Raw genomic sequence first — 16,661 nt, 5'->3', positions numbered from 1 at the left:
CTGCGACTTTTTCTTCAGCTTGCAACCAATCTACTGACTTTCTAAAGCATTCAGGAACCTTAGGCTCTGCTTGCTTCACTTCTTCACTACAACATTTTGCCTTTCGCCGAGAGAAAACTTTCTCTGCTATGGACCTTTGTAGCATCTTCAAACATCTTCACAAATACCATCCTCACATGACATCTTGGCCTCACCAGTTGCCAGTCTCTTGCTAAGCCTAGGTCAACTTTCACCACTTGCCTTTCCCAAGAAACCCGCGCAAGAAAAAGACCTATTACACAGAGCACTTGAGCATCAATTCACCTTGGCGCCCATACTTCTGATGGCTGCTAGCAATGCTTAAAGGACAACTCTGCTTTGACATTGTTCTGCACAGACAACTTTAACAGCAGACCATGATCAATCATGCAGAGATAATGCTTTCAGGATTTTGTTCCTAGAAGGAGATAGAAGAACTTAGCCCGCCGTGCCCCACTCACAACAGACAGCTGCCCAGACAGAGGACCCTTTCCATACTGCTTGGCTTCACTCCTTGTCTTCACACCCAGCAACTTTCCCATTGGCACTAACTACACTCGGTGCAGCTGCAACAACATCACCTTAAGAAATGTGTGAATAACGCTAGGACTAGCATACAAAATGTGCCCTGATCCTATAGTGGCTAGTACTCTTTGTTGTGGCTGCAAGCAACCTGGTGTGAATACGGTTTACGGCGGGCTGCTTTCTGCACTCCTCTTGCAACCTTCTTCAAGCTTTTAGAACAGCATTGTGAATATCTGGGCTCAGAGACAGCAAATTCATGACATTTTAATAGAGATTATCTCTCAAAGAAGTTCTCGCTACAGAAGATGTTCAGTGGAATAGGGCACTTCAACGAGGCCCACTTTCCTTGTGGCCGCAAGGAAAACGTGCTATGCATATGTCAGCAGCAGGGCCAGTGGCTCAATGGATAACGCGTCTGACTATGGATCAGAAGATTGTAGGTTCGACTCCTACCTGGCTCAGGAAACATGCCGTGATCGTATAGTGGTTAGTACTCTGTGTTGTGGCCGCAGCAACCCTGGTTCGAATCTGGGTCACGGCAGGCTCTTTACTTTCTTCCTCTGCGACTTTTTCTTCAGCTTGCAACCAATCTACTGACTTTCTAAAGCATTCAGGAACCTTAGGCTCTGCTTGCTTCACTTCTTCACTACAACATTTTGCCTTTCGCCGAGAGAAAACTTTCTCTGCTATGGACCTTTGTAGCATCTTCAAACATCTTCACAAATACCATCCTCACATGACATCTTGGCCTCACCAGTTGCCAGTCTCTTGCTAAGCCTAGGTCAACTTTCACCACTTGCCTTTCCCAAGAAACCCGCGCAAGAAAAAGACCTATTACACAGAGCACTTGAGCATCAATTCACCTTGGCGCCCATACTTCTGATGGCTGCTAGCAATGCTTAAAGGACAACTCTGCTTTGACATTGTTCTGCACAGACAACTTTAACAGCAGACCCTGATCAATCATGCAGAGATAATGCTTTCAGGATTTTGTTCCTAGAAGGAGATAGAAGAACTTAGCCCGCCGTGCCCCACTCACAACAGACAGCTGCCCAGACAGAGGACCCTTTCCATACTGCTTGGCTTCACTCCTTGTCTTCACACCCAGCAACTTTCCCATTGGCACTAACTACACTCGGTGCAGCTGCAACAACATCACCTTAAGAAATGTGTGAATAACGCTAGGACTAGCATACAAAATGTGCCCTGATCCTATAGTGGCTAGTACTCTTTGTTGTGGCTGCAAGCAACCTGGTGTGAATACGGTTTACGGCGGGCTGCTTTCTGCACTCCTCTTGCAACCTTCTTCAAGCTTTTAGAACAGCATTGGGAATATCTGGGCTCAGAGACAGCAAATTCATGACATTTTAATAGAGATTATCTCTCAAAGAAGTTCTCGCTACAGAAGATGTTCAGTGGAATAGGGCACTTCAACGAGGCCCACTTTCCTTGTGGCCGCAAGGAAAACGTGCTATGCATATGTCAGCAGCAGGGCCAGTGGCGCAATGGATAACGCGTCTGACTACGGATCAGAAGATTGTAGGTTCGACTCCTACCTGGCTCAGGAAACATGCTGTGATCGTATAGTGGTTAGTACTCTGCGTTGTGGCCGCAGCAACCCTGGTTCGAATCTGGGTCACAGCAGGCTCTTCACTTTCTTCCTCTGCGACTTTTTCTTCAGCTTGCAACCAATCTACTGACTTTCTAAAGCATTCAGGAACCTTAGGCTCTGCTTGCTTCACTTCTTCACTAAAACATTTTGCCTTTCGCCGAGAGAAAACTTTTTCTGCTATGGACCTTTGTAGCATCTTCAAACATCTTCACAAATACCATCCTCACATGACATCTTGGCCTCACCAGTTGCCAGTCTCTTGCTAAGCCTAGGTCAACTTTCACCACTTGCCTTTCCCAAGAAACCCGCGCAAGAAAAAGACCAATTACACAGAGCACTTAAGCATCAATTCACCTTGGCGCCCATACTTCTGATGGCTGCTAGCAATGCTTAAAGGACAACTCTGCTTTGACATTGTTCTGCACAGACAACTTTAACAGCAGACCCTGATCAATCATGCAGAGATAATGCTTTCAGGATTTTGTTCCTAGAAGGAGATAGAAGAACTTAGCCCGCCGTGCCCCACTCACAACAGACAGCTGCCCAGACAGAGGACCCTTTCCATACTGCTTGGCTTCACTCCTTGTCTTCACACCCAGCAACTTTCCCATTGGCACTAACTACACTCGGTGCAGCTGCAACAACATCACCTTAAGAAATGTGTGAATAACGCTAGGACTAGCATACAAAATGTGCCCTGATCCTATAGTGGCTAGTACTCTTTGTTGTGGCTGCAAGCAACCTGGTGTGAATACGGTTTACGGCGGGCTGCTTTCTGCACTCCTCTTGCAACCTTCTTCAAGCTTTTAGAACAGCATTGTGAATATCTGGACTCAGAGACAGCAAATTCATGACATTTTAATAGAGATTATCTCTCAAAGAAGTTCTTGCTACAGAAGATGTTCAGTGGAATAGGGCACTTCAACGAGGCCCACTTTCCTTGTGGCCGCAAGGAAAACGTGCTATGCATATGTCAGCAGCAGGGCCAGTGGCGCAATGGATAACGCGTCTGACTACGGATCAGAAGATTGTAGGTTCGACTCCTACCTGGCTCAGGAAACATGCCGTGATCGTATAGTGGTTAGTACTCTGCGTTGTGGCCGCAGCAACCCCGGTTTGAATCCGGGTCACGGCAGGCTCTTTACTTTCTTCCTCTGCGACTTTTTCTTCAGCTTGCAACCAATCTACTGACTTTCTAAAGCATTCAGGAACCTTAGGCTCTGCTTGCTTCACTTCTTCACTACAACATTTTGCCTTTCGCCGAGAGAAAACTTTCTCTGCTATGGACCTTTGTAGCATCTTCAAACATCTTCACAAATACCATCCTCACATGACATCTTGGCCTCACCAGTTGCCAGTCTCTTGCTAAGCCTAGGTCAACTTTCACCACTTGCCTTTCCCAAGAAACCCGCGCAAGAAAAAGACCTATTACACAGAGCACTTGAGCATCAATTCACCTTGGCGCCCATACTTCTGATGGCTGCTAGCAATGCTTAAAGGACAACTCTGCTTTGACATTGTTCTGCACAGACAACTTTAACAGCAGACCCTGATCAATCATGCAGAGATAATGCTTTCAGGATTTTGTTCCTAGAAGGAGATAGAAGAACTTAGCCCGCCGTGCCCCACTCACAACAGACAGCTGCCCAGACAGAGGACCCTTTCCATACTGCTTGGCTTCACTCCTTGTCTTCACACCCAGCAACTTTCCCATTGGCACTAACTACACTCGGTGCAGCTGCAACAACATCACCTTAAGAAATGTGTGAATAACGCTAGGACTAGCATACAAAATGTGCCCTGATCCTATAGTGGCTAGTACTCTTTGTTGTGGCTGCAAGCAACCTGGTGTGAATACGGTTTACGGCGGGCTGCTTTCTGCACTCCTCTTGCAACCTTCTTCAAGCTTTTAGAACAGCATTGTGAATATCTGGGCTCAGAGACAGCAAATTCATGACATTTTAATAGAGATTATCTCTCAAAGAAGTTCTCGCTACAGAAGATGTTCAGTGGAATAGGGCACTTCAACGAGGCCCACTTTCCTTGTGGCCGCAAGGAAAACGTGCTATGCATATGTCAGCAGCAGGGCCAGTGGCGCAATGGATAATGCGTCTGACTACGGATCAGAAGATTGTAGTTTTGACTCCTACGTGGCTCAGGAAACATGCTGTGATCGTATAGTGGTTAGTACTCTGCGTTGTGGCCGCAGCAACCCCGGTTTGAATCTGGGTCATGGCAGGCTCTTTACTTTCTTCCTCTGCGACTTTTTCTTCAGCTTGCAACCAATCTACTGACTTTCTAAAGCATTCAGGAACCTTAGGCTCTGCTTGCTTCACTTCTTCACTACAACATTTTGCCTTTCGCCGAGAGAAAACTTTCTCTGCTATGGACCTTTGTAGCATCTTCAAACATCTTCACAAATACCATCCTCACATGACATCTTGGCCTCACCAGTTGCCAGTCTCTTGCTAAGCCTAGGTCAACTTTCACCACTTGCCTTTCCCAAGAAACCCGCGCAAGAAAAAGACCTATTACACAGAGCACTTGAGCATCAATTCACCTTGGCGCCCATACTTCTGATGGCTGCTAGCAATGCTTAAAGGACAACTCTGCTTTGACATTGTTCTGCACAGACAACTTTAACAGCAGACCCTGATCAATCATGCAGAGATAATGCTTTCAGGATTTTGTTCCTAGAAGGAGATAGAAGAACTTAGCCCGCCGTGCCCCACTCACAACAGACAGCTGCCCAGACAGAGGACCCTTTCCATACTGCTTGGCTTCACTCCTTGTCTTCACACCCAGCAACTTTCCCATTGGCACTAACTACACTCGGTGCAGCTGCAACAACATCACCTTAAGAAATGTGTGAATAACGCTAGGACTAGCATACAAAATGTGCCCTGATCCTATAGTGGCTAGTACTCTTTGTTGTGGCTGCAAGCAACCTGGTGTGAATACGGTTTACGGCGGGCTGCTTTCTGCACTCCTCTTGCAACCTTCTTCAAGCTTTTAGAACAGCATTGTGAATATCTGGACTCAGAGACAGCAAATTCATGACATTTTAATAGAGATTATCTCTCAAAGAAGTTCTCGCTACAGAAGATGTTCAGTGGAATAGGGCACTTCAACGAGGCCCACTTTCCTTGTGGCCGCAAGGAAAACGTGCTATGCATGTGTTAGCAGCCGGGCCAGTGGCGCAATGGATAACGCGTCTGACTACGGATCAGAAGATTGTAGGTTCGACTCCTACCTGGCTCAGGAAACATGCCGTGATCGTATAGTGGTTAGTACTCTGTGTTGTGGCCGCAGCAACCCCGGTTCGAATCTGGGTCACGGCAGGCTCTTTACTTTCTTCCTCTGCGACTTTTTCTTCAGCTTGCAACCAATCTACTGACTTTCTAAAGCATTCAGGAACCTTAGGCTCTGCTTGCTTCACTTCTTCACTACAACATTTTGCCTTTCGCCGAGAGAAAACTTTCTCTGCTATGGACCTTTGTAGCATCTTCAAACATCTTCACAAATACCATCCTCACATGACATCTTGGCCTCACCAGTTGCCAGTCTCTTGCTAAGCCTAGGTCAACTTTCACCACTTGCCTTTCCCAAGAAACCCGCGCAAGAAAAAGACCTATTACACAGAGCACTTGAGCATCAATTCACCTTGGCGCCCATACTTCTGATGGCTGCTAGCAATGCTTAAAGGACAACTCTGCTTTGACATTGTTCTGCACAGACAACTTTAACAGCAGACCCTGATCAATCATGCAGAGATAATGCTTTCAGGATTTTGTTCCTAGAAGGAGATAGAAGAACTTAGCCCGCCGTGCCCCACTCACAACAGACAGCTGCCCAGACAGAGGACCCTTTCCATACTGCTTGGCTTCACTCCTTGTCTTCACACCCAGCAACTTTCCCATTGGCACTAACTACACTCGGTGCAGCTGCAACAACATCACCTTAAGAAATGTGTGAATAACGCTAGGACTAGCATACAAAATGTGCCCTGATCCTATAGTGGCTAGTACTCTTTGTTGTGGCTGCAAGCAACCTGGTGTGAATACGGTTTACGGCGGGCTGCTTTCTGCACTCCTCTTGCAACCTTCTTCAAGCTTTTAGAACAGCATTGTGAATATCTGGACTCAGAGACAGCAAATTCATGACATTTTAATAGAGATTATCTCTCAAAGAAGTTCTCGCTACAGAAGATGTTCAGTGGAATAGGGCACTTCAACGAGGCCCACTTTCCTTGTGGCCGCAAGGAAAACGTGCTATGCATATGTTAGCAGCCGGGCCAGTGGCGCAATGGATAACGCGTCTGACTACGGATCAGAAGATTGTAGGTTCGACTCCTACCTGGCTCAGGAAACATGCCGTGATCGTATAGTGGTTAGTACTCTGCGTTGTGGCCGCAGCAACCCCGGTTTGAATCTGGGTCACGGCAGGCTCTTTACTTTCTTCCTCTGCGACTTTTTCTTCAGCTTGCAACCAATCTACTGACTTTCTAAAGCATTCAGGAACCTTAGGCTCTGCTTGCTTCACTTCTTCACTACAACATTTTGCCTTTCGCCGAGAGAAAACTTTCTCTGCTATGGACCTTTGTAGCATCTTCAAACATCTTCACAAATACCATCCTCACATGACATCTTGGCCTCACCAGTTGCCAGTCTCTTGCTAAGCCTAGGTCAACTTTCACCACTTGCCTTTCCCAAGAAACCCGCGCAAGAAAAAGACCTATTACACAGAGCACTTGAGCATCAATTCACCTTGGCGCCCATACTTCTGATGGCTGCTAGCAATGCTTAAAGGACAACTCTGCTTTGACATTGTTCTGCACAGACAACTTTAACAGCAGACCCTGATCAATCATGCAGAGATAATGCTTTCAGGATTTTGTTCCTAGAAGGAGATAGAAGAACTTAGCCTGCCGTGCCCCACTCACAACAGACAGCTGCCCAGACAGAGGACCCTTTCCATACTGCTTGGCTTCACTCCTTGTCTTCACACCCAGCAACTTTCCCATTGGCACTAACTACACTCGGTGCAGCTGCAACAACATCACCTTAAGAAATGTGTGAATAACGCTAGGACTAGCATACAAAATGTGCCCTGATCCTATAGTGGCTAGTACTCTTTGTTGTGGCTGCAAGCAACCTGGTGTGAATACGGTTTACGGCGGGCTGCTTTCTGCACTCCTCTTGCAACCTTCTTCAAGCTTTTAGAACAGCATTGTGAATATCTGGACTCAGAGACAGCAAATTCATGACATTTTAATAGAGATTATCTCTCAAAGAAGTTCTCGCTACAGAAGATGTTCAGTGGAATAGGGCACTTCAACGAGGCCCACTTTCCTTGTGGCCGCAAGGAAAACGTGCTATGCATATGTCAGCAGCAGGGCCAGTGGCGCAATGGATAACGCGTCTGACTACGGATCAGAAGATTGTAGGTTCGACTCCTACCTGGCTCAGGAAACATGCCGTGATCGTATAGTGGTTAGTACTCTGCGTTGTGGCTGCAGCAACCCCGGTTTGAATCCGGGTCACGGCAGGCTCTTTACTTTCTTCCTCTGCGACTTTTTCTTCAGCTTGCAACCAATCTACTGACTTTCTAAAGCATTCAGGAACCTTAGGCTCTGCTTGCTTCACTTCTTCACTACAACATTTTGCCTTTGGCCGAGAGAAAACTTTCTCTGCTATGGACCTTTGTAGCATCTTCAAACATCTTCACAAATACCATCCTCACATGACATCTTGGCCTCACCAGTTGCCAGTCTCTTGCTAAGCCTAGGTCAACTTTCACCACTTGCCTTTCCCAAGAAACCCGCGCAAGAAAAAGACCTATTACACAGAGCACTTGAGCATCAATTCACCTTGGCGCCCATACTTCTGATGGCTGCTAGCAATGCTTAAAGGACAACTCTGCTTTGACATTGTTCTGCACAGACAACTTTAACAGCAGACCCTGATCAATCATGCAGAGATAATGCTTTCAGGATTTTGTTCCTAGAAGGAGATAGAAGAACTTAGCCCGCCGTGCCCCACTCACAACAGACAGCTGCCCAGACAGAGGACCCTTTCCATACTGCTTGGCTTCACTCCTTGTCTTCACACCCAGCAACTTTCCCATTGGCACTAACTACACTCGGTGCAGCTGCAACAACATCACCTTAAGAAATGTGTGAATAACGCTAGGACTAGCATACAAAATGTGCCCTGCTCCTATAGTGGCTAGTACTCTTTGTTGTGGCTGCAAGCAACCTGGTGTGAATACGGTTTACGGCGGGCTGCTTTCTGCACTCCTCTTGCAACCTTCTTCAAGCTTTTAGAACAGCATTGTGAATATCTGGACTCAGAGACAGCAAATTCATGACATTTTAATAGAGATTATCTCTCAAAGAAGTTCTCGCTACAGAAGATGTTCAGTGGAATAGGGCACTTCAACGAGGCCCACTTTCCTTGTGGCCGCAAGGAAAACGTGCTATGCATATGTCAGCAGCAGGGCCAGTGGCGCAATGGATAACGCGTCTGACTACGGATCAGAAGATTGTAGGTTCGACTCCTACCTGGCTCAGGAAACATGCCGTGATCGTATAGTGGTTAGTACTCTGCGTTGTGGCCGCAGCAACCCCGGTTTGAATCCGGGTCACGGCAGGCTCTTTACTTTCTTCCTCTGCGACTTTTTCTTCAGCTTGCAACCAATCTACTGACTTTCTAAAGCATTCAGGAACCTTAGGCTCTGCTTGCTTCACTTCTTCACTACAACATTTTGCCTTTCGCCGAGAGAAAACTTTCTCTGCTATGGACCTTTGTAGCATCTTCAAACATCTTCACAAATACCATCCTCACATGACATCTTGGCCTCACCAGTTGCCAGTCTCTTGCTAAGCCTAGGTCAACTTTCACCACTTGCCTTTCCCAAGAAACCCGCGCAAGAAAAAGACCTATTACACAGAGCACTTGAGCATCAATTCACCTTGGCGCCCATACTTCTGATGGCTGCTAGCAATGCTTAAAGGACAACTCTGCTTTGACATTGTTCTGCACAGACAACTTTAACAGCAGACCCTGATCAATCATGCAGAGATAATGCTTTCAGGATTTTGTTCCTAGAAGGAGATAGAAGAACTTAGCCCGCCGTGCCCCACTCACAACAGACAGCTGCCCAGACAGAGGACCCTTTCCATACTGCTTGGCTTCACTCCTTGTCTTCACACCCAGCAACTTTCCCATTGGCACTAACTACACTCGGTGCAGCTGCAACAACATCACCTTAAGAAATGTGTGAATAACGCTAGGACTAGCATACAAAATGTGCCCTGATCCTATAGTGGCTAGTACTCTTTGTTGTGGCTGCAAGCAACCTGGTGTGAATACGGTTTACGGCGGGCTGCTTTCTGCACTCCTCTTGCAACCTTCTTCAAGCTTTTAGAACAGCATTGTGAATATCTGGACTCAGAGACAGCAAATTCATGACATTTTAATAGAGATTATCTCTCAAAGAAGTTCTCGCTACAGAAGATGTTCAGTGGAATAGGGCACTTCAACGAGGCCCACTTTCCTTGTGGCCGCAAGGAAAACGTGCTATGCACATGACAGCAGCAGGGCCAGTGGCGCAATGGATAACGCGTCTGACTACGGATCAGAAGATTGTAGGTTCGACTCCTATCTGGCTCAGGAAACATGCCGTGATCGTATAGTGGTTAGTACTCTGCGTTGTGGCCGCAGCAACCCCGGTTCGAATCTGGGTCACGGTAGGCTCTTTACTTTCTTCCTCTGCGACTTTTTCTTCAGCTTGCAACCAATCTACTGACTTTCTAAAGCATTCAGGAACCTTAGGCTCTGCTTGCTTCACTTCTTCACTACAACATTTTGCCTTTCGCCGAGAGAAAACTTTCTCTGCTATGGACCTTTGTAGCATCTTCAAACATCTTCACAAATACCATCCTCACATGACATCTTGGCCTCACCAGTTGCCAGTCTCTTGCTAAGCCTAGGTCAACTTTCACCACTTGCCTTTCCCAAGAAACCCGCGCAAGAAAAAGACCTATTACACAGAGCACTTGAGCATCAATTCACCTTGGCGCCCATACTTCTGATGGCTGCTAGCAATGCTTAAAGGACAACTCTGCTTTGACATTGTTCTGCACAGACAACTTTAACAGCAGACCCTGATCAATCATGCAGAGATAATGCTTTCAGGATTTTGTTCCTAGAAGGAGATAGAAGAACTTAGCCCGCCGTGCCCCACTCACAACAGACAGCTGCCCAGACAGAGGACCCTTTCCATACTGCTTGGCTTCACTCCTTGTCTTCACACCCAGCAACTTTCCCATTGGCACTAACTACACTCGGTGCAGCTGCAACAACATCACCTTAAGAAATGTGTGAATAACGCTAGGACTAGCATACAAAATGTGCCCTGATCCTATAGTGGCTAGTACTCTTTGTTGTGGCTGCAAGCAACCTGGTGTGAATACGGTTTACGGCGGGCTGCTTTCTGCACTCCTCTTGCAACCTTCTTCAAGCTTTTAGAACAGCATTGTGAATATCTGGACTCAGGGACAGCAAATTCATGACATTTTAATAGAGATTATCTCTCAAAGAAGTTCTCGCTACAGAAGATGTTCAGTGGAATAGGGCACTTCAACGAGGCCCACTTTCCTTGTGGCCGCAAGGAAAACAAGCTATGCATATGTCAGCAGCAGGGCCAGTGGCGCAATGGATAACGCGTCTGACTACGGATCAGAAGATTGTAGGTTCGACTCCTACCTGGCTCAGGAAACATGCCGTGATCGTATAGTGGTTAGTACTCTGCGTTGTGGCCACAGCAACCCCGGTTCGAATCCGGGTCACGGCAGGCTCTTTACTTTCTTCCTCTGCGACTTTTTCTTCAGCTTGCAACCAATCTACTGACTTTCTAAAGCATTCAGGAACCTTAGGCTCTGCTTGCTTCACTTCTTCACTACAACATTTTGCCTTTCGCCGAGAGAAAACTTTCTCTGCTATGGACCTTTGTAGCATCTTCAAACATCTTCACAAATACCATCCTCACATGACATCTTGGCCTCACCAGTTGCCAGTCTCTTGCTAAGCCTAGGTCAACTTTCACCACTTGCCTTTCCCAAGAAACCCGCGCAAGAAAAAGACCTATTACACAGAGCACTTGAGCATCAATTCACCTTGGCGCCCATACTTCTGATGGCTGCTAGCAATGCTTAAAGGACAACTCTGCTTTGACATTGTTCTGCACAGACAACTTTAACAGCAGACCCTGATCAATCATGCAGAGATAATGCTTTCAGGATTTTGTTCCTAGAAGGAGATAGAAGAACTTAGCCCGCCGTGCCCCACTCACAACAGACAGCTGCCCAGACAGAGGACCCTTTCCATACTGCTTGGCTTCACTCCTTGTCTTCACACCCAGCAACTTTCCCATTGGCACTAACTACACTCGGTGCAGCTGCAACAACATCACCTTAAGAAATGTGTGAATAACGCTAGGACTAGCATACAAAATGTGCCCTGATCCTATAGTGGCTAGTACTCTTTGTTGTGGCTGCAAGCAACCTGGTGTGAATACGGTTTACGGCGGGCTGCTTTCTGCACTCCTCTTGCAACCTTCTTCAAGCTTTTAGAACAGCATTGTGAATATCTGGACTCAGAGACAGCAAATTCATGACATTTTAATAGAGATTATCTCTCAAAGAAGTTCTCGCTACAGAAGATGTTCAGTGGAATAGGGCACTTCAACGAGGCCCACTTTCCTTGTGGCCGCAAGGAAAACGTGCTATGCACATGACAGCAGCAGGGCCAGTGGCGCAATGGATAACGCGTCTGACTACGGATCAGAAGATTGTAGGTTCGACTCCTATCTGGCTCAGGAAACATGCCGTGATCGTATAGTGGTTAGTACTCTGCGTTGTGGCCGCAGCAACCCCGGTTCGAATCTGGGTCACGGTAGGCTCTTTACTTTCTTCCTCTGCGACTTTTTCTTCAGCTTGCAACCAATCTACTGACTTTCTAAAGCATTCAGGAACCTTAGGCTCTGCTTGCTTCACTTCTTCACTACAACATTTTGCCTTTCGCCGAGAGAAAACTTTCTCTGCTATGGACCTTTGTAGCATCTTCAAACATCTTCACAAATACCATCCTCACATGACATCTTGGCCTCACCAGTTGCCAGTCTCTTGCTAAGCCTAGGTCAACTTTCACCACTTGCCTTTCCCAAGAAACCCGCGCAAGAAAAAGACCTATTACACAGAGCACTTGAGCATCAATTCACCTTGGCGCCCATACTTCTGATGGCTGCTAGCAATGCTTAAAGGACAACTCTGCTTTGACATTGTTCTGCACAGACAACTTTAACAGCAGACCCTGATCAATCATGCAGAGATAATGCTTTCAGGATTTTGTTCCTAGAAGGAGATAGAAGAACTTAGCCCGCCGTGCCCCACTCACAACAGACAGCTGCCCAGACAGAGGACCCTTTCCATACTGCTTGGCTTCACTCCTTGTCTTCACACCCAGCAACTTTCCCATTGGCACTAACTACACTCGGTGCAGCTGCAACAACATCACCTTAAGAAATGTGTGAATAACGCTAGGACTAGCATACAAAATGTGCCCTGATCCTATAGTGGCTAGTACTCTTTGTTGTGGCTGCAAGCAACCTGGTGTGAATACGGTTTACGGCGGGCTGCTTTCTGCACTCCTCTTGCAACCTTCTTCAAGCTTTTAGAACAGCATTGTGAATATCTGGACTCAGAGACAGCAAATTCATGACATTTTAATAGAGATTATCTCTCAAAGAAGTTCTCGCTACAGAAGATGTTCAGTGGAATAGGGCACTTCAACGAGGCCCACTTTCCTTGTGGCCGCAAGGAAAACGTGCTATGCACATGACAGCAGCAGGGCCAGTGGCGCAATGGATAACGCGTCTGACTACGGATCAGAAGATTGTAGGTTCGACTCCTATCTGGCTCAGGAAACATGCCGTGATCGTATAGTGGTTAGTACTCTGCGTTGTGGCCGCAGCAACCCCGGTTCGAATCTGGGTCACGGTAGGCTCTTTACTTTCTTCCTCTGCGACTTTTTCTTCAGCTTGCAACCAATCTACTGACTTTCTAAAGCATTCAGGAACCTTAGGCTCTGCTTGCTTCACTTCTTCACTACAACATTTTGCCTTTCGCCGAGAGAAAACTTTCTCTGCTATGGACCTTTGTAGCATCTTCAAACATCTTCACAAATACCATCCTCACATGACATCTTGGCCTCACCAGTTGCCAGTCTCTTGCTAAGCCTAGGTCAACTTTCACCACTTGCCTTTCCCAAGAAACCCGCGCAAGAAAAAGACCTATTACACAGAGCACTTGAGCATCAATTCACCTTGGCGCCCATACTTCTGATGGCTGCTAGCAATGCTTAAAGGACAACTCTGCTTTGACATTGTTCTGCACAGACAACTTTAACAGCAGACCCTGATCAATCATGCAGAGATAATGCTTTCAGGATTTTGTTCCTAGAAGGAGATAGAAGAACTTAGCCCGCCGTGCCCCACTCACAACAGACAGCTGCCCAGACAGAGGACCCTTTCCATACTGCTTGGCTTCACTCCTTGTCTTCACACCCAGCAACTTTCCCATTGGCACTAACTACACTCGGTGCAGCTGCAACAACATCACCTTAAGAAATGTGTGAATAACGCTAGGACTAGCATACAAAATGTGCCCTGATCCTATAGTGGCTAGTACTCTTTGTTGTGGCTGCAAGCAACCTGGTGTGAATACGGTTTACGGCGGGCTGCTTTCTGCACTCCTCTTGCAACCTTCTTCAAGCTTTTAGAACAGCATTGTGAATATCTGGACTCAGGGACAGCAAATTCATGACATTTTAATAGAGATTATCTCTCAAAGAAGTTCTCGCTACAGAAGATGTTCAGTGGAATAGGGCACTTCAACGAGGCCCACTTTCCTTGTGGCCGCAAGGAAAACAAGCTATGCATATGTCAGCAGCAGGGCCAGTGGCGCAATGGATAACGCGTCTGACTACGGATCAGAAGATTGTAGGTTCGACTCCTACCTGGCTCAGGAAACATGCCGTGATCGTATAGTGGTTAGTACTCTGCGTTGTGGCCACAGCAACCCCGGTTCGAATCCGGGTCACGGCAGGCTCTTTACTTTCTTCCTCTGCGACTTTTTCTTCAGCTTGCAACCAATCTACTGACTTTCTAAAGCATTCAGGAACCTTAGGCTCTGCTTGCTTCACTTCTTCACTACAACATTTTGCCTTTCGCCGAGAGAAAACTTTCTCTGCTATGGACCTTTGTAGCATCTTCAAACATCTTCACAAATACCATCCTCACATGACATCTTGGCCTCACCAGTTGCCAGTCTCTTGCTAAGCCTAGGTCAACTTTCACCACTTGCCTTTCCCAAGAAACCCGCGCAAGAAAAAGACCTATTACACAGAGCACTTGAGCATCAATTCACCTTGGCGCCCATACTTCTGATGGCTGCTAGCAATGCTTAAAGGACAACTCTGCTTTGACATTGTTCTGCACAGACAACTTTAACAGCAGACCCTGATCAATCATGCAGAGATAATGCTTTCAGGATTTTGTTCCTAGAAGGAGATAGAAGAACTTAGCCCGCCGTGCCCCACTCACAACAGACAGCTGCCCAGACAGAGGACCCTTTCCATACTGCTTGGCTTCACTCCTTGTCTTCACACCCAGCAACTTTCCCATTGGCACTAACTACACTCGGTGCAGCTGCAACAACATCACCTTAAGAAATGTGTGAATAACGCTAGGACTAGCATACAAAATGTGCCCTGATCCTATAGTGGCTAGTACTCTTTGTTGTGGCTGCAAGCAACCTGGTGTGAATACGGTTTACGGCGGGCTGCTTTCTGCACTCCTCTTGCAACCTTCTTCAAGCTTTTAGAACAGCATTGTGAATATCTGGACTCAGAGACAGCAAATTCATGACATTTTAATAGAGATTATCTCTCAAAGAAGTTCTCGCTACAGAAGATGTTCAGTGGAATAGGGCACTTCAACGAGGCCCACTTTCCTTGTGGCCGCAAGGAAAACGTGCTATGCACATGACAGCAGCAGGGCCAGTGGCGCAATGGATAACGCGTCTGACTACGGATCAGAAGATTGTAGGTTCGACTCCTATCTGGCTCAGGAAACATGCCGTGATCGTATAGTGGTTAGTACTCTGCGTTGTGGCCGCAGCAACCCCGGTTCGAATCTGGGTCACGGTAGGCTCTTTACTTTCTTCCTCTGCGACTTTTTCTTCAGCTTGCAACCAATCTACTGACTTTCTAAAGCATTCAGGAACCTTAGGCTCTGCTTGCTTCACTTCTTCACTACAACATTTTGCCTTTCGCCGAGAGAAAACTTTCTCTGCTATGGACCTTTGTAGCATCTTCAAACATCTTCACAAATACCATCCTCACATGACATCTTGGCCTCACCAGTTGCCAGTCTCTTGCTAAGCCTAGGTCAACTTTCACCACTTGCCTTTCCCAAGAAACCCGCGCAAGAAAAAGACCTATTACACAGAGCACTTGAGCATCAATTCACCTTGGCGCCCATACTTCTGATGGCTGCTAGCAATGCTTAAAGGACAACTCTGCTTTGACATTGTTCTGCACAGACAACTTTAACAGCAGACCCTGATCAATCATGCAGAGATAATGCTTTCAGGATTTTGTTCCTAGAAGGAGATAGAAGAACTTAGCCCGCCGTGCCCCACTCACAACAGACAGCTGCCCAGACAGAGGACCCTTTCCATACTGCTTGGCTTCACTCCTTGTCTTCACACCCAGCAACTTTCCCATTGGCACTAACTACACTCGGTGCAGCTGCAACAACATCACCTTAAGAAATGTGTGAATAACGCTAGGACTAGCATACAAAATGTGCCCTGATCCTATAGTGGCTAGTACTCTTTGTTGTGGCTGCAAGCAACCTGGTGTGAATACGGTTTACGGCGGGCTGCTTTCTGCACTCCTCTTGCAACCTTCTTCAAGCTTTTAGAACAGCATTGTGAATATCTGGACTCAGGGACAGCAAATTCATGACATTTTAATAGAGATTATCTCTCAAAGAAGTTCTCGCTACAGAAGATGTTCAGTGGAATAGGGCACTTCAACGAGGCCCACTTTCCTTGTGGCCGCAAGGAAAACAAGCTATGCATATGTCAGCAGCAGGGCCAGTGGCGCAATGGATAACGTGTCTGACTACGGATCAGAAGATTGTAGGTTCGACTCCTACCTGGCTCAGGAAACATGCCGTGATCGTATAGTGGTTAGTACTCTGCGTTGTGGCCACAGCAACCCTGGTTCGAATCCGGGTCACGGCAGGCTCTTTACTTTCTTCCTCTGCGACTTTTTCTTCAGCTTGCAACCAATCTACTGACTTTCTAAAGCATTCAGGAACCTTAGGCTCTGCTTGCTTCACTTCTTCACTACAACATTTTGCCTTTCGCCGAGAGAAA

At 46.8% G+C, this 16,661-nt stretch overlaps 16 non-coding genes across 16 annotated transcripts; all 16 read left to right on the top strand.

Annotated features, from left to right (window-relative positions):
• The first annotated feature begins 931 nt into the window (after positions 1-931).
• Positions 932-1,004, top strand: TRNAH-AUG (transfer RNA histidin (anticodon AUG)). Its single transcript has one exon. It is a non-coding gene; the product is annotated as a tRNA-His (tRNA).
• A 1,030-nt stretch (positions 1,005-2,034) lies between these two features.
• TRNAR-ACG (transfer RNA arginine (anticodon ACG)) lies at positions 2,035-2,107 on the top strand. Its single transcript has one exon. It is a non-coding gene; the product is annotated as a tRNA-Arg (tRNA).
• A 1,030-nt stretch (positions 2,108-3,137) lies between these two features.
• Positions 3,138-3,210, top strand: TRNAR-ACG (transfer RNA arginine (anticodon ACG)). The gene has a single exon. It is a non-coding gene; the product is annotated as a tRNA-Arg (tRNA).
• Positions 3,211-3,218: 8 nt separating this feature from the next.
• Positions 3,219-3,290, top strand: TRNAH-GUG (transfer RNA histidin (anticodon GUG)). Its single transcript has one exon. It is a non-coding gene; the product is annotated as a tRNA-His (tRNA).
• Positions 3,291-5,343: 2,053 nt separating this feature from the next.
• Positions 5,344-5,416, top strand: TRNAR-ACG (transfer RNA arginine (anticodon ACG)). Its single transcript has one exon. It is a non-coding gene; the product is annotated as a tRNA-Arg (tRNA).
• Positions 5,417-6,446: 1,030 nt separating this feature from the next.
• Positions 6,447-6,519, top strand: TRNAR-ACG (transfer RNA arginine (anticodon ACG)). The gene has a single exon. It is a non-coding gene; the product is annotated as a tRNA-Arg (tRNA).
• A 1,030-nt stretch (positions 6,520-7,549) lies between these two features.
• Positions 7,550-7,622, top strand: TRNAR-ACG (transfer RNA arginine (anticodon ACG)). Its single transcript has one exon. It is a non-coding gene; the product is annotated as a tRNA-Arg (tRNA).
• Positions 7,623-8,652: 1,030 nt separating this feature from the next.
• TRNAR-ACG (transfer RNA arginine (anticodon ACG)) lies at positions 8,653-8,725 on the top strand. The gene has a single exon. It is a non-coding gene; the product is annotated as a tRNA-Arg (tRNA).
• Positions 8,726-8,733: 8 nt separating this feature from the next.
• TRNAH-GUG (transfer RNA histidin (anticodon GUG)) lies at positions 8,734-8,805 on the top strand. The gene has a single exon. It is a non-coding gene; the product is annotated as a tRNA-His (tRNA).
• A 950-nt stretch (positions 8,806-9,755) lies between these two features.
• On the top strand, positions 9,756-9,828 carry TRNAR-ACG (transfer RNA arginine (anticodon ACG)). Its single transcript has one exon. It is a non-coding gene; the product is annotated as a tRNA-Arg (tRNA).
• A 1,030-nt stretch (positions 9,829-10,858) lies between these two features.
• Positions 10,859-10,931, top strand: TRNAR-ACG (transfer RNA arginine (anticodon ACG)). Its single transcript has one exon. It is a non-coding gene; the product is annotated as a tRNA-Arg (tRNA).
• Positions 10,932-11,961: 1,030 nt separating this feature from the next.
• TRNAR-ACG (transfer RNA arginine (anticodon ACG)) lies at positions 11,962-12,034 on the top strand. Its single transcript has one exon. It is a non-coding gene; the product is annotated as a tRNA-Arg (tRNA).
• Positions 12,035-13,064: 1,030 nt separating this feature from the next.
• TRNAR-ACG (transfer RNA arginine (anticodon ACG)) lies at positions 13,065-13,137 on the top strand. Its single transcript has one exon. It is a non-coding gene; the product is annotated as a tRNA-Arg (tRNA).
• A 1,030-nt stretch (positions 13,138-14,167) lies between these two features.
• Positions 14,168-14,240, top strand: TRNAR-ACG (transfer RNA arginine (anticodon ACG)). Its single transcript has one exon. It is a non-coding gene; the product is annotated as a tRNA-Arg (tRNA).
• A 1,030-nt stretch (positions 14,241-15,270) lies between these two features.
• Positions 15,271-15,343, top strand: TRNAR-ACG (transfer RNA arginine (anticodon ACG)). Its single transcript has one exon. It is a non-coding gene; the product is annotated as a tRNA-Arg (tRNA).
• Positions 15,344-16,373: 1,030 nt separating this feature from the next.
• Positions 16,374-16,446, top strand: TRNAR-ACG (transfer RNA arginine (anticodon ACG)). Its single transcript has one exon. It is a non-coding gene; the product is annotated as a tRNA-Arg (tRNA).
• The last annotated feature ends 215 nt before the right edge of the window (positions 16,447-16,661 follow it).

The sequence above is a fragment of the Hyperolius riggenbachi genome, chromosome 3, assembly GCF_040937935.1.
Source record: "Hyperolius riggenbachi isolate aHypRig1 chromosome 3, aHypRig1.pri, whole genome shotgun sequence".
Lineage (NCBI taxonomy): Eukaryota > Metazoa > Chordata > Amphibia > Anura > Hyperoliidae > Hyperolius > Hyperolius riggenbachi.
The sequence above is the reverse complement of the archived record's forward strand: the minus strand, read 5'-3'. Positions and strand labels throughout refer to the sequence as shown.